The sequence below is a fragment of the Pseudophryne corroboree genome, chromosome 5 (genome assembly GCF_028390025.1).
Source record: "Pseudophryne corroboree isolate aPseCor3 chromosome 5, aPseCor3.hap2, whole genome shotgun sequence".
NCBI classification, from domain to species: domain Eukaryota; kingdom Metazoa; phylum Chordata; class Amphibia; order Anura; family Myobatrachidae; genus Pseudophryne; species Pseudophryne corroboree.
In genome coordinates, this window is record NC_086448.1 from 687603391 (window position 1) to 687623242 (window position 19852).

Sequence of the window (19852 nt, forward strand, 5' to 3'; positions counted from 1 at the left end):
CCACTAGTGGGTTATATGCACGGACAGTATCCATAAATATTGACTGTTAAGGTATTCAGTTTCAGGCAACATCACCGAGTATCGCAGATTCCACCTCCTCTCACCATCTCGTTAAGTAGTAGTATAATTGTAGAAATTATAATTTCTCGAATATAGTTCAAGTTGTCTGGTGTATTATGATTCTACTGTTTTGGGCACGCCTCATCTGATTTTAATGGTTTAGTAGTCTACAGATGATTACCAGCACTGTATGGCAGTCATGTGAGAACAGCAGGGAACATCAGATTATACTCTTGGTACCTAATAGGAGTGTTAAATATGTTTGGCAATTATAGCTTCCTCCTGACAGTTTCTAGTCCTGTCACCTTTACATCATGAGCTCAGATAGGTGCTATACCTGTGTGCAGTGTGGCTGTCTTAAACACTTACGTATTCATCTGTCAGCCTGAAAGGGGAATAGCCTCTCCCTCGACTCCTCCTCCCAACTCAATTATTGGCCAGGACAGCTGCCCTTCAGTCTCTATGAGGCTGTGTCCTCTATCCAGCAGCTCCGGAGGGTCGCGTCGCTCTTAGTATCCCAGCTCCACCTCCCTCCTGGATCTCTGCCTTGCCAGTACGTACCGCCCACTCACTCAGGAGGCGGACTTCAGTGCGGCTTCTGACGGGGCATAGACGAAATCCACCCGCCTCTGTTCGGCTTACAGCAGATTGATCAATGCGGGTGGCAGGGAGCTTTGTGGATACACTCCCCCAAATCTTTCCATAAGTTCACCTCTCCTTTATCATCCAGTGCTCACACCTCCGCTGCTGCTCTGTCTCTCCTCTCTGCGCCACCAACCGACGACCTCACACGAGCAACCGTTTTTTTCTCTTCCCCGCGAGTCAGTCTCAGCTCACCCCCCAGGCAGTTACCCTTGGGCACGGGGAGCCTCCAGCTCAACCTCTCTGTCCCTCGCGTGCCACTCTATGCCCCCGAATATGCAGTCATTGGTTACTTGTTCACATCCCATTGAAATTCATGCATTTACAAATAAATAAATATACAATAACTATTACAAATCATTTATGTACACATATAATATATACATATGTCACGAAAGACCACTGTGGAGCATAAATACTATTGAATACCCTCATACATACTAGGGGTTACACTTGCCCAATTGTAAGCCCATTCAGACACTGGCCACACAACTACCCCCTTTCTTTGTCTCCAAGTTTGGAACAAGTTCCAGGCTAATACAAAATACAAGACTATTTTACTTAATCTCCAATTTTTCAGTTTATGTTTGTTCTTTGTTGGACATTGCACATAACTTGTGTTTTGTTGTGTTGTGTTGCTGTAATGTGGATAGTGGAAGTTGCATCACTGCTATCCACTTGTTGTTCTGGTATTGCATTTGCAGCCATTATTCAGCATGATTGCAGCTAGTAAATTCACACTTCATCAGGTCTCCAGAGTCCTGTAGTGATTTGCACATAGTCCACTGTACACAGCTCAGCACTTACTGTACTTGATCCTTCCATTGCCATTTGTGTTATACACTCAATGGCAAATGCAGAATATCTAGAGGGGGTTTGCAGTCCACAATCTCCCACTCTGCAGAACATTGGAGCAAGTGCGGGAGTCTGGGGGAACAGTAGAAGACCCTAATGACGACCATGGACATTAATGTAAACAATGGTCTTTTTATACAGTGGATGCTGCATAGAATACAGAACTTAACACTATAGATGGTCTATAGCATAGGCTGTATCAAACATTTAAATAATATAAATAAGTGGTCAGGAAAAGGTAAAACATATAATAAATAAATACACAAACATAATAGAACCAGTACTTTCTAAACACACATTCTGCCACCTCATGATGAGGCTCCTGTCTCTTCTTCCTGTTACCTACTCCCGGGTCCAGTGCACTGATTGAGGATTCAGATCCACACACACAGCAAACTTGGTAGAAGAAGCTGCTACCACTGGGCATATGCAGCAGCTCTGCTCTGTCACTTACACTGCATGATGTGGCGGCAGCTCTAGTAATCATATTTGATATCATTGCCAGTATCGGACTGGGGCATGTAAGGCCCACCGGGGAAATGCAGTGGTAGGGACCCATGTTTAGGGGTGTGGCCAGTCTGCAGAGGGTGTGTGGCCTACCACCTCATTGGTTTCACTAACCATTAGAGAGTGCAACGTCTGGGCCCCTTCATATATACAGTAAATTCAGCTGCTGCATGCATGATAATGTACCAGATTAATAATGGATTAATAACAGCAATGCACTGTCGAAAATAGACCATAGTCCAGTTAAGATTTCATATGTATAATGTATATTTCAAGTGCACAGTCTGTAACCTGATCCTTAGAGCAGGAGGTGGGGCCCCCAGGCAAAGGGGCCCACCTGTGGTTTCCCATGTACCCCTTTGGGCCAGTCCAAGCCTGATCATTGCTATTGTTGTCTTAAATTGATCCACTTGCCAAGACGAGGGGGTTTTCCCTCTGTGTTTGCCTATGGACATTTGCAAGACTAACACAGCTTTGACGTTGCAATGGCTCTTTGAATAACATAAAACAGTAAGACAGATATATTTCATTATAATATCCACTACCTACAACTGTACTCCCTTTTCTTTGTAATGTGCTCACAGTGTGTGCAGTTGGTCTGAATCTGACCTCAACATCATTGATTTAAAAATACAAGATATGTACCGCATTTACTTTACCCATAGGATATGCTTCACATTTGACTTTACGTTATGTATTTTAGTCTCTTTGGCAAATCCTTAACGTCTACGAATTCTTTTACAATACCAAGCCTGCACTTGTAAAGTAGCATAAAGGATGATATTATACTATTTGCAGTTGAATCCCTACTAGGCATACTGTAACATACATATGAAAGAAGGGTTGATCAGAGGAATATAGGAAAGGAAAAAACAGAGTGTCAGGGACTGGCAAGAGTCGATGAATTTCCCTGCAAGGCAGCTTGTACTGACATAGTAATATCTCTGAATCTTCGGATGTCATTTTGAGCAATGATGGTTGTACTGGGAGGAGGGATGGTGAAAAGGACAGAATCGTTTTCTGTGAAGTGAATCAATGGCTACAGAAAATTAAATTCTAAATAAATGCAGTGCTTTAAAACACTCTGTGATATAAGGCAGCTTTACACATTACAAATGGTCACCTTTAGCTGTTCCTAAATAATCACATTTAAATTATTGATGCATATAACACAGTGTCACTGTAGGTAGTTTCTAAATTAAACTGACATTTTGGTTTTAGGATGCTACCCCAGTAAGTAAGGCAGTTGCTGTGATCACTGAGCCATTTTCACTATATGTTGCTAATTGCTATGTTATTTTCTTTTTGTGCTTTTTACTTACATAATCACGTGCCTGGTTTATTAACACCGTATGGTAGAATACTGTATTGCATTATCTTCCAAATATAAAATCAAACAGCATGGACTTTCACAGAATGTCTCATTGTCCTGTTCTTTGCCTCCTTAAAATAGATGGCAGATAACACAAAAAACAGACTATCAGTGCACATGCATCTAAATGACACTGTCTGCACTATTTTACTTGACTTATTCCTTATTAGTGATATTTCGTACAGTAATAAAACTAAATAATTACCATATAAACTGTTTCGCCTTTCTTTGCAAGACATTTTTATGTTTCGTGATACCAATGCAATGTTTGATGGCCCCATGTAAATGTAAATGCCTGATAGGTTCTCCTTTATTTTTATATGTTCAGGCTATGCTAATCACAATGAACGTCGCTGACATACACATGCCAACTTGTGTTTCTTTTTACAAGAAAAATATGTGACTGTCTCAGCAGGAGTTGCCTCTGACCTCACATAACAGCCCTTGAGCTGTCCACAGGACAATTTGTTAAAGGGAGGCCACAGATGGTGCAGGTATACAATTATTGCAGCTTGAGATACTGCACAGTAATAATTGATGTGTAGAATAATAATGTGTACTAGAGAAACAGCGTGAATAATATAAAGCATAAATAATACTAATAAAAAGATATAGAGCATATTATTCAATAGATAAATAAAAAGGATAGATAGATAGATAGATAGATAGATAGATAGATAGATAGATAGATAGATAGATAGATAGATAGACAGATTATATCTGTATCATAAAACAGCAGTATTGTAAATCTGATAGAATTATAATCTGCATATTAAACACATACTGTACACACATAAACTGCATCTTGAGTAAACTACAATATTCTAACAGTAAAGCATAATAACATAGCAAAGCTAAGTTTAGAGCCCAGTTCAGATACTAATACTATGCACTACTACATTTATAGTTTGCCACTGTCTAGGTAAGATTTAGTTATTTGCATTGTGCATATATGGTATACCTTTTTTGTTTAACCTATTTATTAAAATACATCAAATATATATATTTTTAAAGCATAGTTTTTTTTGTTTAGTCAGTACAAGAAAATGAAGAATATGTGCTAAATGCCTTAGAGCATTATGCACATAATTAAAATGATTTGAAAATATTTTCCAGAAAATAAACTCTTGATTTCCTGCTTATTAACACAAGGATTACAAAATGTGATGTCATGAATTATTCATGCAATTTCCTAATGTAATCATGTTTCCGCAGTGTTAAGGCTCAGTAAGTGGTATACTATGGAAAATATTATCTGGGAAGGAAAAAATATATTGCTTGGTGTTATTGTACATACAAAGAGATTCAACGTCATTTACCAAATAAATAATAATTTAGGTTTTAAAATATGTAAAAATCACAGTAGGGTGGCATATTACATTGTTCTTTAAAAAAAAAAAAAAAACCCCAATAGGCTAAAATTGTCGACCACAATTTCTTCTGGTTGTATTTCATCTACCCTAGTGTTCTGTCTGCAATTGTACACTTCAAACTAGTGCCATGACTATGCTGCTTGCTAGAGATGTGTTCTGTTGTTTCAATAATCTACACAGCAAAACCACAGCAACATGCAAGGGATCGATAACAGCTATATTAACATAACTATGCTGAAAACAAAATAAAATCATTGCTACAATCTTACTACTTACAGATTAATTATTAGCTCAGAGATCTAAAGCAGGGTTTCTCAACCTTCCCCCCTACAGTGTATTCGTTTATACTAAGTACCCCCTAATGTATGTAAATTTATTCAAGTTTTCCCTAATCTGAGTATACTTATACCAAACCACTCCTTGTAGATTTGCATGGTACCTTTTAAACTCTACTGTTTAGTTTTAAATGCATTTTATTGTTTAGTAATACATATAGTGTTATTTTTAGTTTATATGGTAGTACCCTTTGAATGTATCGGAGGCCTTCTTGTGTAATATTTTAATTATTTCTTCAAAATGTAATAATGTGTGTTTGTGTGTATGTTTGTATATATGTGTGTATGTATGTTTGTATGTATGTGTGTAAGTATGTGTGTGTATATATTGTGTATATATATATATATATATATATATATATGTACAGTACTTAGCCCAAACATATTTTGCTGCACTTTGCAAGCTAGTGATAAAATGGTTATACATATAGACGGGTGTAGTACGGCCGGTCAGCTTACCGACGCTGGGATCCCGGCAGCATACCAACGCCGGGATCCCGGCGGGGAGGGGCGAGTGCAGCAAGCCCCTTGCGGGCTCGGTGGGGTTCTATTCCCACTCTATGGGTGTCGTGGACACCCACGAGTGGAAATAGTCCCTGTTGGTCGGCATGCCGACCATCGGGACAGTGACCCGTCGGGCTGGTGGAGGAGGTCATGTGACTGTCGGTCAGCTGACCGGCGGTCACATGAATACCACCCATATAGACAAGCAGAGTTATAGGATGACATACTTTAATACATGAGGATATGTGGTCTATATTTCATAGTGGCCAAACCAAATTGCAATGGTGAAGTCATTCTTGGTGGGCTTTATGATTCAGTTACCCAATAATGTTGGTTTGATGTCAGATGGTTGTAGTATTGAAAAAGAACAGGAAAACTGTGTAGAGGGGTGGTGACAGGGTAGATTACAGTACCTTATAAGGGATGTACTGAGGATCCCAATGGTCGGGACACCAGTGGTCAGAATCCCGATACGGGAATTCTGACGCTCAGAATGCCGATGGATTCCCAAGGTGAATATTAGTATTAGGGTGAGACACTAGGGAGAAGGTTAGGGGGTGGTGGTTAGAGTTAGGCTGCGGGAGGGGACGGTTAGGGTTAAAATAATTATCGTATCCATCTGCATTCTGAGTGTTGGATTACGCTGTCAGGATCCAGACTGCTGGTATTTTGATACCAAGCCCCTTATACAGGTTACATAGCTGGATCAGGAATATGAATAATGGTGTGTTATCAGGGAATACATGAAGGTTCGGAGGCCAGAGGTAAGTCTCGCTGTGCAAGTAAAGGCAGTAGGTGCAGCCTGAAAAATAAAGTTGTATAACCGTGAATGGGAGCAGTAATGAATGTGGATAAGTGGAAGGGTCGTGTTGTAAGATAAATGGAGATGAAGGGATGTATGGTGCCCTAGTTTTGATGATAACCTTGTATTTTACCAAACTCAATATAAAAGAGAAGTATTTTCTTTTTCTTTTTGGTAAAGTTTAGGTAACCAATGGCCTGTAGGGACTGACAGATCTGAGCAGTTGTAAAGGATCATTTTTCCAGAATGCATAGCGTTGATGCCCTAGAGTCTAGGGCCTAGACTGACAGAATGAAGTAAAGAAATTCCACAGTAATACTGTAGCTCTAGTAATCAATGTTCATTGATCAAATACAGTATTAAATGAAACCACAGCATTTCATAGGTACTGAGTTTATAGTAGACTAGCTGAATACCTGTACTTCGCTACAGAATTTCAAGTATTTCCATGGGTATAACTTTAATTTTGAAGGACTTCCTGGTAAAGTAATTAGACTTGACCATGCCACTAATCCGAGGCTACCACCACGGCCGCAGCCCAGTTGAGAGAAATACAATGGGGTACATAATGTGGTGCCCCAGTTCTGCAGCCCAGTTTATGCCCTTAAGCTGCCCCATAGGCCCCCGTGCCATCTGGAAGGGAAGGCAGGCAGAGGAAATGTACAGTAGATGTAACAATATATATGTGTTTATGTGGCGGAGTGCTGCCTGATATTTATATAGACTGTACATTTGTGACAGTGGCACAATAGCTATACGACCAGCATGTGGGGTCCAGGAACCCTCACCCACGTGATGACTCCAGGAGGGACACACAACCAGGGGAACAGAGCGTGCAGAGGGGAAGATGTTAGGAGAGCAGGAGGCGCGGCAGCCAACTTAGGAAGGGAGAGCGGGTCTGAGCAACTTACCCGGAGTGAGGTCGACGCCCTGCTGTGGTAAAGATGCAGCCTGATATCCCCGGCTGCCGCTGGAGCGGCTCCACAGCTTGCGGCGGCCAGGAGAAGGAGGCAGAGCTTAGGCAGGGAAGAGGCGGGTTTCACTGCGGGAGACCGCCTTGGAGGGTGTGACGCAGCTCCCTTGAAGAGACAGGACCCGACCTGATACCCATAAAAGGCGAGGTAGGCGGATCTCCTCTCCCCCTTGCAGCTTAACAGTAAGCAATATCTAGACAGACGGCGTGTGAGGTCGTATCACTGCACCGACCAAGTGGGTCCTGCCTACACCTCCCACAGGTAGCCTGGATGATCGAAGGGGGAAGTGGGCTTACAGGAGGTGGCGAGCCATGGCTGTGTAACAAGCAGCAATGCTGGCCATGCCTGGGTTTATTAATCTCCGCGACCCATGAAAACTATGGTTTTTTACATGCCACCCCCTTCCCGCCCCTACCTCTAGGGGTGCTAAGTAGAGATAAGCGGGTTCGGTTTCTTTGAATCCGAACCCGCACGAACTTCACTTTTTTTTTCACGGGTCCGAGCGACTCGGATCTTCCCGCCTTGCTCGGTTAACCCGAGCGCGCCCGAACGTCATCATGACGCTGTCGGATTCTCGCGAGACTCGGATTCTATATAAGGAGCCGCGCGTCGCCGCCATTTTCACACGTGCATTGAGATTGATAGGGAGAGGACGTGGCTGGCGTCCTCTCCATTAGAATAGATTAGAAGAGAGAGAGAGAGAGAGAGATTGTGCAGACAGAGTTTACCACAGTGACCAGTGCAGTTGTTGTTAAGTTAACTTTTATTTAATATATCCGTTCTCTGCTATATCCGTTCTCTGCCTGAAAAAAACGATACACAGCAGTCACACAGTGTGACTCAGTCTGTGTGCACTCAGCTCAGCCCAGTGTGCTGCACATCAATGTATAAAAGCTTATAATAATTGTGGGGGAGACTGGGGAGCACTGCAGGTTGTTATAGCAGGAGCCAGGAGTACATAATATTATATTAATTTAAAATTAAACAGTGCACACTTTTGCTGCAGGAGTGCCACTGCCAGTGTGACTAGTGGTGACTAGAGATGAGCGGGTTCGGTTTCTTTGAATCCGAACCCGCACGAACTTCACTTTTTTTTTCACGGGTCCGAGCGACTCGGATCTTCCCGCTTTGCTCGGTTAACCCGAGCGCGCCCGAACGTCATCATGACGCTGTCGGATTCTCGCGAGACTCGGATTCTATATAAGGAGCCGCGCGTCGCCGCCATTTTCACACGTGCATTGAGATTGATAGGGAGAGGACGTGGCTGGCGTCCTCTCCATTAGAATAGATTAGAAGAGAGAGAGAGAGATTGTGCAGACAGAGTTTACCACAGTGACCAGTGCAGTTGTTGTTAAGTTAACTTTTATTTAATATATCCGTTCTCTGCTATATCCGTTCTCTGCCTGAAAAAAACGATACACAGCAGTCACACAGTGTGACTCAGTCTGTGTGCACTCAGCTCAGCCCAGTGTGCTGCACATCAATGTATAAAAGCTTATAATAATTGTGGGGGAGACTGGGGAGCACTGCAGGTTGTTATAGCAGGAGCCAGGAGTACATAATATTATATTAATTTAAAATTAAACAGTGCACACTTTTGCTGCAGGAGTGCCACTGCCAGTGTGACTAGTGGTGACTAGAGATGAGCGGGTTCGGTTTCTTTGAATCCGAACCCGCACGAACTTCACTTTTTTTTTCACGGGTCCGAGCGACTCGGATCTTCCCGCTTTGCTCGGTTAACCCGAGCGCGCCCGAACGTCATCATGACGCTGTCGGATTCTCGCGAGACTCGGATTCTATATAAGGAGCCGCGCGTCGCCGCCATTTTCACACGTGCATTGAGATTGATAGGGAGAGGACGTGGCTGGCGTCCTCTCCATTAGAATAGATTAGAAGAGAGAGAGAGAGATTGTGCAGACAGAGTTTACCACAGTGACCAGTGCAGTTGTTGTTAAGTTAACTTTTATTTAATATATCCGTTCTCTGCTATATCCGTTCTCTGCCTGAAAAAAACGATACACAGCAGTCACACAGTGTGACTCAGTCTGTGTGCACTCAGCTCAGCCCAGTGTGCTGCACATCAATGTATAAAAGCTTATAATAATTGTGGGGGAGACTGGGGAGCACTGCAGGTTGTTATAGCAGGAGCCAGGAGTACATAATATTATATTAATTTAAAATTAAACAGTGCACACTTTTGCTGCAGGAGTGCCACTGCCAGTGTGACTAGTGGTGACCAGTGCCTGACCACCAGTATAGTAGTATATTGTTGTATACTATCTCTTTATCAACCAGTCTATATTAGCAGCAGACACAGTACAGTGCGGTAGTTCACGGCTGTGGCTACCTCTGTGTCGGCAGTCGGCACTCGGCAGGCAGTCCGTCCATCCATAATTGTATAATTATATACCACCTAACCGTGGTATTTTTTTTTCTTTCTTTATACCGTCGTCATAGTCATACTAGTTGTTACGAGTATACTACTATCTCTTTATCAACCAGTGTACAGTGCGGTAGTTCACGGCTGTGGCTACCTCTGTGTCGGCAGTCGGCAGGCAGTCCGTCCATCCATAATTGTATTATTATAATATATACCACCTAACCGTGGTTTTTTTTTCATTCTTTATACCGTCATAGTGTCATACTAGTTGTTACGAGTATACTACTATCTCTTTATCAACCAGTGTACAGTGCGGTAGTTCACGGCTGTGGCTACCTCTGTGTCGGCAGTCGGCAGGCAGTCCGTCCATCCATAATTGTATTATAATATATACCACCTAACCGTGGTTTTTTTTTCATTCTTTATACCGTCATAGTGTCATACTAGTTGTTACGAGTATACTACTATCTCTTTATCAACCAGTGTACAGTGCGGTAGTTCACGGCTGTGGCTACCTCTGTGTCGGCAGTCGGCAGGCAGTCCGTCCATCCATAATTGTATTATAATATATACCACCTAACCGTGGTTTTTTTTTCATTCTTTATACCGTCATAGTGTCATACTAGTTGTTACGAGTATACTACTATCTCTTTATCAACCAGTGTACAGTGCGGTAGTTCACGGCTGTGGCTACCTCTGTGTCGGCAGTCGGCAGGCAGTCCGTCCATCCATAATTGTATTATAATATATACCACCTAACCGTGGTTTTTTTTTCATTCTTTATACCGTCATAGTCAGTCATACTAGTTGTTACGAGTATACTACTATCTCTTTATCAACCAGTGTACAGTGCGGTAGTTCACGGCTGTGGCTACCTCTGTGTCGGAACTCGGCAGGCAGTCCGTCCATCCATAATTGTATTACAATATATACCACCTAACCGTGGTTTTTTTTTCATTCTTTATACCGTCATAGTCAGTCATACTAGTTGTTACGAGTATACTACTATCTCTTTATCAACCAGTGTACAGTGCGGTAGTTCACGGCTGTGGCTACCTCTGTGTCGGAACTCGGCAGGCAGTCCGTCCATCCATAATTGTATTACAATATATACCACCTAACCGTGGTTTTTTTTTCATTCTTTATACCGTCATAGTCAGTCATACTAGTTGTTACGAGTATACTACTATCTCTTTATCAACCAGTGTACAGTGCGGTAGTTCACGGCTGTGGCTACCTCTGTGTCGGAACTCGGCAGGCAGTCCGTCCATCCATAATTGTATTATTATAATATATACCACCTAACCGTGGTTTTTTTTTCATTCTTTATACCGTCATAGTGTCATACTAGTTGTTACGAGTATACTACTATCTCTTTATCAACCAGTGTACAGTGCGGTAGTTCACGGCTGTGGCTACCTCTGTGTCGGCAGTCGGCAGGCAGTCCGTCCATCCATAATTGTATTATAATATATACCACCTAACCGTGGTTTTTTTTTCATTCTTTATACCGTCATAGTCAGTCATACTAGTTGTTACGAGTATACTACTATCTCTTTATCAACCAGTGTACAGTGCGGTAGTTCACGGCTGTGGCTACCTCTGTGTCGGAACTCGGCAGGCAGTCCGTCCATCCATAATTGTATTACAATATATACCACCTAACCGTGGTTTTTTTTTTCATTCTTTATACCGTCATAGTCAGTCATACTAGTTGTTACGAGTATACTACTATCTCTTTATCAACCAGTGTACAGTGCGGTAGTTCACGGCTGTGGCTACCTCTGTGTCAGAACTCGGCAGGCAGTCCGTCCATCCATAATTGTATTACAATATATACCACCTAACCGTGGTTTTTTTTTCATTCTTTATACCGTCATAGTCAGTCATACTAGTTGTTACGAGTATACTACTATCTCTTTATCAACCAGTGTACAGTGCGGTAGTTCACGGCTGTGGCTACCTCTGTGTCGGAACTCGGCAGGCAGTCCGTCCATCCATAATTGTATTACAATATATACCACCTAACCGTGGTTTTTTTTCCATTCTTTATACCGTCATAGTCAGTCATACTAGTTGTTACGAGTATACTACTATCTCTTTATCAACCAGTGTACAGTGCGGTAGTTCACGGCTGTGGCTACCTCTGTGTCGGCACTCGGCAGGCAGTCCGTCCATCCATAATTGTATTACAATATATACCACCTAACCGTGGTTTTTTTATACCACCTAACCGTGGCAGTCCGTCCATAATTGTATACTAGTATCCAATCCATCCATCTCCATTGTTTACCTGAGGTGCCTTTTAGTTCTGCCTATAAAATATGGAGAACAAAAAAGTTGAGGTTCCAAAATTAGGGAAAGATCAAGATCCACTTCCACCTCGTGCTGAAGCTGCTGCCACTAGTCATGGCCGAGACGATGAAATGCCAGCAACGTCGTCTGCCAAGGCCGATGCCCAATGTCATAGTACAGAGCATGTCAAATCCAAAACACCAAATATCAGAAAAAAAAGGACTCCAAAACCTAAAATAAAATTGTCGGAGGAGAAGCGTAAACTTGCCAATATGCCATTTACCACACGGAGTGGCAAGGAACGGCTGAGGCCCTGGCCTATGTTCATGGCTAGTGGTTCAGCTTCACATGAGGATGGAAGCACTCAGCCTCTCGCTAGAAAACTGAAAAGACTCAAGCTGGCAAAAGCACCGCAAAGAACTGTGCGTTCTTTGAAATCCCAAATCCACAAGGAGAGTCCAATTGTGTCGGTTGCGATGCCTGACCTTCCCAACACTGGACGTGAAGAGCATGCGCCTTCCACTATTTGCATGCCCCCTGCAAGTGCAGGAAGGAGCACCCGCAGTCCAGTTCCTGATAGTCAGATTGAAGATGTCAGTGTTGAAGTACACCAGGATGAGGAGGATATGGGTGTTGCTGGCGCTGGGGAGGAAATTGACCAGAAGGATTCTGATGGTGAGGTGGTTTGCTTAAGTCAGGCACCCGGGGAGACACCTGTTGTCCGTGGGAGGAATATGGCCGTTGACATGCCAGGTGAAAATACCAAAAAAATCAGCTCTTCGGTGTGGAGGTATTTCACCAGAAATGCGGACAACAGGTGTCAAGCCGTGTGTTCCCTTTGTCAAGCTGTAATAAGTAGGGGTAAGGACGTTAACCACCTCGGAACATCCTCCCTTATACGTCACCTGCAGCGCATTCATAATAAGTCAGTGACAAGTTCAAAAACTTTGGGTGACAGCGGAAGCAGTCCACTGACCAGTAAATCCCTTCCTCTTGTAACCAAGCTCACGCAAACCACCCCACCAACTCCCTCAGTGTCAATTTCCTCCTTCCCCAGGAATGCCAATAGTCCTGCAGGCCATGTCACTGGCAAGTCTGATGAGTCCTCTCCTGCCTGGGATTCCTCCGATGCATCCTTGCGTGTAACGCCTACTGCTGCTGGCGCTGCTGTTGTTGCCGCTGGGAGTCGATGGTCATCCCAGAGGGGAAGTCGTAAGCCCACTTGTACTACTTCCAGTAAGCAATTGACTGTTCAACAGTCCTTTGCGAGGAAGATGAAATATCACAGCAGTCATCCTACTGCAAAGCGGATAACTGAGTCCTTGACAACTATGTTGGTGTTAGACGTGCGTCCGGTATCCGCCGTTAGTTCACAGGGAACTAGACAATTTATTGAGGCAGTGTGCCCCCGTTACCAAATACCATCTAGGTTCCACTTCTCTAGGCAGGCGATACCGAGAATGTACACGGACGTCAGAAAAAGACTCACCAGTGTCCTAAAAAATGCAGTTGTACCCAATGTCCACTTAACCACGGACATGTGGACAAGTGGAGCAGGGCAGGGTCAGGACTATATGACTGTGACAGCCCACTGGGTAGATGTATGGACTCCCGCCGCAAGAACAGCAGCGGCGGCACCAGTAGCAGCATCTCGCAAACGCCAACTCTTTCCTAGGCAGGCTACGCTTTGTATCACCGCTTTCCAGAATACGCACACAGCTGAAAACCTCTTACGGCAACTGAGGAAGATCATCGCGGAATGGCTTACCCCAATTGGACTCTCCTGTGGATTTGTGGCATCGGACAACGCCAGCAATATTGTGTGTGCATTAAATATGGGCAAATTCCAGCACGTCCCATGTTTTGCACATACCTTGAATTTGGTGGTGCAGAATTTTTAAAAAAACGACAGGGGCGTGCAAGAGATGCTGTCGGTGGCCAGAAAAATTGCGGGACACTTTCGGCGTACAGGCACCACGTACAGAAGACTGGAGCACCACCAAAAACTACTGAACCTGCCCTGCCATCATCTGAAGCAAGAAGTGGTAACGAGGTGGAATTCAACCCTCTATATGCTTCAGAGGTTGGAGGAGCAGCAAAAGGCCATTCAAGCCTATACAATTGAGCACGATATAGGAGATGGAATGCACCTGTCTCAAGTGCAGTGGAGAATGATTTCAACGTTGTGCAAGGTTCTGATGCCCTTTGAACTTGCCACACGTGAAGTCAGTTCAGACACTGCCAGCCTGAGTCAGGTCATTCCCCTCATCAGGCTTTTGCAGAAGAAGCTGGAGGCATTGAAGAAGGAGCTAACACGGAGCGATTCCGCTAGGCATGTGGGACTTGTGGATGCAGCCCTTAATTCGCTTAACAAGGATTCACGGGTGGTCAATCTGTTGAAATCAGAGCACTACATTTTGGCCACCGTGCTCGATCCTAGATTTAAAGCCTACCTTGGATCTCTCTTTCCGGCAGACACAGGTCTGCTGGGGTTGAAAGACCTGCTGGTGACAAAATTGTCAAGTCAAGCGGAACGCGACCTGTCAACATCTCCTCCTTCACATTCTCCCGCAACTGGGGGTGCGAGGAAAAGGCTCAGAATTCCGAGCCCACCCGCTGGCGGTGATGCAGGGCAGTCTGGAGCGACTGCTGATGCTGACATCTGGTCCGGACTGAAGGACCTGCCAACGATTACGGACATGTCGTCTACTGTCACTGCATATGATTCTCTCAACATTGATAGAATGGTGGAGGATTATATGAGTGACCGCATCCAAGTAGGCACGTCACACAGTCCGTACTTATACTGGCAGGAAAAAGAGGCAATTTGGAGGCCCTTGCACAAACTGGCTTTATTCTACCTAAGTTGCCCTCCCACAAGTGTGTACTCCGAAAGAGTGTTTAGTGCCGCCGCTCACCTTGTCAGCAATCGGCGTACGAGGTTACATCCAGAAAATGTGGAGAAGATGATGTTCATTAAAATGAATTATAATCAATTCCTCTGCGGAGACATTGACCAGCAGCAATTGCCTCCACAAAGTACACAGGGAGCTGAGATGGTGGATTCCAGTGGGGACGAATTGATAATCTGTGAGGAGGGGGATGTACACGGTGATATATCGGAGGATGATGATGAGGTGGACATCTTGCCTCTGTAGAGCCAGTTTGTGCAAGGAGAGATTAATTGCTTCTTTTTTGGGGGGGGTCCAAACCAACCCGTCATATCAGTCACAGTCGTGTGGCAGACCCTGTCACTGAAATGATGGGTTGGTTAAAGTGTGCATGTCCTGTTTTGTTTATACAACATAAGGGTGGGTGGGAGGGCCCAAGGATAATTCCATCTTGCACCTCTTTTTTCTTTTCTTTTTCTTTGCATCATGTGCTGATTGGGGAGGGTTTTTTGGAAGGGACATCCTGCGTGACACTGCAGTGCCACTCCTAGATGGGCCCGGTGTTTGTGTCGGCCACTAGGGTCACTAATCTTACTCACACAGCTACCTCATTGCGCCTCTTTTTTTCTTTGCGTCATGTGCTGTTTGGGGAGGGTTTTTTGGAAGGGACATCCTGCGTGACACTGCAGTGCCACTCCTAGATGGGCCCGGTGTTTGTGTCGGCCACTAGGGTCGCTAATCTTACTCACACAGTCAGCTACCTCATTGCGCCTCTTTTTTTCTTTGCGTCATGTGCTGTTTGGGGAGGGTTTTTTGGAAGGGCCATCCTGCGTGACACTGCAGTGCCACTCCTAGATGGGCCCGGTGTTTGTGTCGGCCACTAGGGTCGCTAATCTTACTCACACAGCTACCTCATTGCGCCTCTTTTTTTCTTTGCGTCATGTGCTGTTTGGGGAGGGTTTTTTGGAAGGGCCATCCTGCGTGACACTGCAGTGCCACTCCTAGATGGGCCCGGTGTTTGTGTCGGCCTCTAGGGTCGCTAATCTTACTCACACAGCTACCTCATTGCGCCTCTTTTTTTCTTTGCGTCATGTGCTGTTTGGGGAGGGTTTTTTGGAAGGGACATCCTGCGTGACACTGCAGTGCCACTCCTAGATGGGCCCGGTGTTTGTGTCGGCCACTAGGGTCGCTTATCTTACTCACACAGCGACCTCGGTGCAAATTTTAGGACTAAAAATAATATTGTGAGGTGTGAGGTATTCAGAATAGACTGAAAATGAGTGTAAATTATGGTTTTTGAGGTTAATAATACTTTGGGATCAAAATGACCCCCAAATTCTATGATTTAAGCTGTTTTTTAGTGTTTTTGGAAAAAAACACCCGAATCCAAAACACACCCGAATCCGACAAAAATAATTCGGTGAGGTTTTGCCAAAACGCGTTCGAACCCAAAACACGGCCGCGGAACCGAACCCAAAACCAAAACACAAAACCCGAAAAATTTCAGGCGCTCATCTCTAGTGCTAAGGTGGATTTTATCCCCACATTATTTTTTTCCATATTGAAATTCATATGTGTACCAATTTTGGTGAAAAGTGCTCCAGGCATTCCAGAGTTACAGATGGAGCCTCGCTCATCTAGCCTTCTCTGGTGCGCTATGGTGCACCAAGGCTTATTAGCATAAGCCTTTCATCTATTGTTCTCGGCTGCAATACAATACAGAGAGAACAATACAGCAGGGGATTATGTCATTACAGCAGGGGATTAAGTCTGACAGCACTGGCTCAATTAATCTGAGCGCGCTGGCAGGGAGCTACTCGTCGCTGCCCAGGTCGCAGCGGCTGCATGTGATGTCACGCAGCCTCCCGGATCGCACCCCCTAAAATGGCGGCCTGCCCCCTCCCTCCCTGCGACAGCCTCTGCCTGTCAATCAGGCAGAGGCGATCGCAGGGCTAAAACAGCCGTCGTCTGTCTGCCATGCGCCAGTGCATTGCGGCGGATGGCGCAAGCGCACTTCAGACCTGATCACTGATGTGCGAACACGCACAGCAGCGATAAGGTCTGAATTAGCCCCTAAATTCCTACAATTTACACCTCATTGCTTCAGTTACTATTTGTTCATCTGTGAATCCTTAACACTCCTAGGGGATAATTCAGAGTTGATCGCAGCAACAAATTTGTTAGCAGTTGAGCAAAACCATGTGCACTGCAGGGGGTGGCTTATTTTGTTTCTGTGCAGGGTAAATAATTGCTGCTTTATTGTTACACTGCAATTTAGATTGCAGATTGAACACACCAAACCCAAATCTAACTCTCTCTACACATGTTACACATGCCCCCCCTGCAGTGCAAATAGTTTTGCCCAACTGCTAACAAATTTGCTGCTGGGATCAACTCTGAATTAGACCCCTACTGTAGTTCAGTAGTCTTCAATTAGCATATCCTGTTAAGTCGGCCTGCAATTAACCTCCGCTTTGCCGTGTATCCAGTTCTCATCAAGTCCTGTTGTCTTGAGTTACACCAGCCTGTTTGCTATTAACCTCAGCTTTGCCAAGTCATTCTGCATCTAGTCTGTCTGCAACTAACCCTGGCCTTGCCAGCTGCTACTCTCCAGATTAATTACCTAGTAGTCTCCAGCCTATTTTGTGAGCCCCTACTACTAGAAGTTTTAACCCAGGGCCCCCCTATGTACCGTTGTGTGTGTTGTGCACTAAGGGAACAGCTGGGGGCTGTTATTGGCAGAATATCCTCTCACCGGCTCTAGGAGTCTCATACACATAGTGCTGGGGTTCCCTATCACTTAAGCTAATACGAGACTCTGGTCAACTAGTCAACTGGTCATGTGTGTGCAGCGGAAACCCGTGCCACAGTACAGCATTTGTAACCAAAATCATAATTAGTAGCTGCACTTGCACCAACCCCATGCCAGGTGCAAGAGATCAGTCAGAAACAGGCTTCCATTTCCCATATGCACAACTCAGAATTGCACAGAGATTTTGATACATGACCATGACACATCCATGACACTCTCCCACAAGTTAGAGCAATTTCGTGTAGTTGCATTGCCACCACCCATTTCCTTTCCCAAATCACTTTATTTCATGGAAAAACAGATCCGGCCAAGTTCTCTCTGTGTGTAAATTCACTTCTGCACAAGTGCTGTATGCAAAATAATTCCATTTGCACCGATGCTAGATCTGTCTGCCAGACATGTTGTTACTCTAAGTAAATTATTACTGTAGCAATACAATCACCAAACAATCAAATCTAACAACAATTTCCTCACAGGCAGAGAGATTGCTACTGTACATTGTGTTTTGGTGGATGGATTTCAAGATGACATCTCATTTGGACCATTCCTTTTGGTTAGCTTAGGGCCCCATGTACATGCTAATATGGTCATTTGTTTACCAGAGTTGTTTGGTCAGCAATGGTCATCTTTCAGACCTTTGGATAAATGTATTCTAGGCATGAATCATTACCGAGGTGAAGCCGAAAGCCACTCCGACAAGCTGTACTAACATCTTGTCTGCCAAAGTGAAGGAGTATAAATACCCCCCTTCGGCGATCCCTGCAGCGCACAGTCTCCCAGCCCTATTTACTTCAATACGCATGCACGAGATATCGCAAATCATGCAAAATCTCCTGTGTAGCCTGGAGTCCTGATGCCTCCACAGCCAGGGCAGTCGAGAGCCAGGCTGGGCACAGGTACTTTTCAAGGGGCGTGGCCTAATTGCAGGAGGTGTGGTCATGTACCCTAAGAAAAATAATAATGAAAAAATAGTATTTTAAGCACCTCCATGGCCACACTGCAGCCCAGTACACAGCAGCGTGTTCTGGGCTGAGGAGAAGAGCTGCAGCTGCTGCTGCTGCCAGGTAAGGGGGTGGGGGCCTGGGCCCCTACTAGACCCTCACTGGGCCCTCCATCAGACCTGGGCCCGGGTAATTTGTACCTTCTCCCCCCTCTCTCGACACCACTGTCCACAGCCAGGGACATCTGTGTCCCTACTGTGAAGACAGGGCAACACCACCTGCAGCTGTCAATATCAATAGTTACTGCCTGTTCACACATTGCCCTGGATATTGGTGTGCTATATTTTAGCCGAGCCCGCACTGCCAGTGTCATACATGGGGGAGAAGCACATAACGTGCGCTGATACCACTTCTCCCCCATAATGGAGGATAATGCATTTACCTGCTGATTTCTTATCAGCCAAATACAGTATCTGACATTTTTAGAAAAGTTTGATTAAAAATAATCTAGTTGGCAGTCTATATGTATTGTTGCCAAATATCAGACATGTATAAAGATGCATACTGTACATGCATATATTCACACTCGGTGCATAACTAGGTGCCCCAAATCTGTAGTGCAGATGTACCCATGGGCCTGATTCTGATTTGGAAGTGAAGCAAAAAAAACAAAACAAGTACTTTTGTATCTGGAACAAACCATGATGCCATGCAAGGGGAGCAAATACAGTTATCAATTTTCTTTGCAGGGTTAATTCTGGCTGCTTTTGCATCTAGCCCATATATGTTATTATTATCAGTTATTTATATAACACACACATATTCCACAGCGCTTTACAGAGAATTTTTGTCCACTCACATCAGTCCCTGCCCCAAAGGAGCTATATATATAAATCTATATTCCCTATCACATGTACACACAGAAACATTCACGCAAGGGTTAATTTTGTTGGGAGTCAATTAACCTACCAGTAAATTTGGTAAATTTTTGAATTAGGAGAGGAAACCGAAGAACCTGGAGGAAACCTACACCAGTACGGGGAGAATATACAAACGCTGCATAGTTAGGGCCATGGTGGGAATCGAACCCATGACCTCAGTGCTGTGAG

The 19852-nt window shown here is 44.4% G+C and overlaps 1 long non-coding RNA gene across 1 annotated transcript in view; it reads right to left on the reverse strand.

Annotated features, from left to right (window-relative positions):
* LOC134929330 (uncharacterized) overlaps positions 1–833 on the reverse strand; it is a 156541-nt gene extending 155708 nt beyond the window's left edge. Inside the window, exon 1 of the long non-coding RNA XR_010178478.1 lies at positions 430–833. This is a non-coding gene — a long non-coding RNA (uncharacterized LOC134929330). The remainder of the gene's footprint in view (positions 1–429) is intronic.
* Positions 834–19852: the final 19019 nt, after the last annotated feature.